Source organism: Tachysurus fulvidraco, chromosome 25 (genome assembly GCF_022655615.1).
Source record: "Tachysurus fulvidraco isolate hzauxx_2018 chromosome 25, HZAU_PFXX_2.0, whole genome shotgun sequence".
NCBI lineage: Eukaryota > Metazoa > Chordata > Actinopteri > Siluriformes > Bagridae > Tachysurus > Tachysurus fulvidraco.
In genome coordinates this window covers 3486869-3488012 of record NC_062542.1, presented here as the reverse complement: position 1 = coordinate 3488012, position 1144 = coordinate 3486869, and positions in this window count along the sequence as shown.

Sequence of the window (1144 nt, the reverse complement as noted above, 5' to 3'; positions counted from 1 at the left end):
GCTGACTGTCTTCATACGATGGATAAAGACCTACCTCTTCCCGAAACACTTAAACTAGTGCTCACTTTTCACGTTTTAAGTATTTATTAAAAAATGTGCTAGAATTCCTCTCACAGGAGTTTTACTCTGATGGCATCCATAGTCTCGGACCTAGTGAACCAGTGTTGATGTTTCATCGATAGAGACTTTAAAGCACTTTTGTACAATACATCGCTCTGGAGAAAAGCGTCTGCCAAATGCAGTGAATGTAAATATTTAAGTTTTTAAGTTTAACCATCTTGAAATTTTCTTTAGTTCCCTAATTTAGAGAATAAATGGAAATATTTTTTTTCTGCTGTCATCCATACAGTATATGATCTATTATTAAATGTGTAAAGAGACATTAATAAAGTACAATAATAAAGTAAAGTATGGAATAAAGTTCACAGACATACAGTATGAATGTATTGTAGATGACTCTAAATTATTGCTACTGAGGAATGTGTGTGTGTGTGTGTGTGTGTGTGTGTGTGTGTGTGTGTGTGTGTGTGTGTGGTGGTGGTGATGGGGGTTTCTGCCAGTGAGATCTTAACCAGGATAAAGCAGTTACGGATGATGAAGAGTTTTATACAGTTATTAATCTTAAAGCATATTATTCTAAGATGCTTGCTATAATTACCTTGTCAGACGTCAGTAAAACATAATTGTCTTTTTTAATCCTCGGAGTATAACATAGGATTTAAACCTGTCATTGTTGTAAGACAGCATCGTCTCTCGGTTATGATTTATTAAATATTCATGCTCTCAACGCTTGATCGACAAATTCTGTTCAACTTCCCTTCATGTGACTTTCCTCCTGTGATTAATCGACATCACCAATTCTGTCAATTAATCAAGGAACGAGGGAGACGGCGTAAACACCGATAGCGCTCATGGCATAAAGAGAGAAAGGGAGTGTGAGGAAAAAGAGAGTAGAATAATAAAAGAGAAAAAGAGGGAGAGGGAAAAAGAGAAAAGTGATAAGGAACAAGATATGGTAATGAGCACTAAGAGATTAAAGCAGAACAAGTGAGAGAGACAGATAATAAAGAAGGGGAAGATAGATAAAAGGGAGCAAAGGAGAGAGAGAGAGAAGAGTGGATAAGAGGAGGAATGATAAACAGAA